Consider the following 435-nt stretch of genomic DNA (forward strand, 5'->3'; position numbering starts at 1 on the left):
TTTGATTGGTTATTTTGATTAATTGTAGGTGAAGAAAAGAAGAAAACGTGGCCTAAAAAGTGTGGCTCAAGGAAGAAAGTGTGGCAAAGAAAGAAGGAAGCGTGGCGCATGAAACCTTGAAGCTCACTCCAAGAGCACAATGCCCACTAAGTGAGCACTACACTCACTCCCATGGGACCAAGGCACAATGCTCTGCTCACTTTGTGAGCTGAGCACAATAGGAAGCCAAGAAACAAAGAAAAGAAAAACAATGCTCAGCTCACCAAGTGAGCATTGTCAAAAGCATTGAAGAAATAATTCAAAGAAAACAAGTTGCAAGTGCATGCCCCAAGACTTGAACCCATGACCAAAGGGGGTGATGGAGGCGCTACTCACAAGGAAAATAAGCCAAAAATAGGCAAAATGCCACCTCCAGGATTCGAACTCAACACCTCA

The sequence above is a fragment of the Arachis duranensis genome, chromosome 9 (assembly GCF_000817695.3).
Source record: "Arachis duranensis cultivar V14167 chromosome 9, aradu.V14167.gnm2.J7QH, whole genome shotgun sequence".
Lineage (NCBI taxonomy): Eukaryota > Viridiplantae > Streptophyta > Magnoliopsida > Fabales > Fabaceae > Arachis > Arachis duranensis.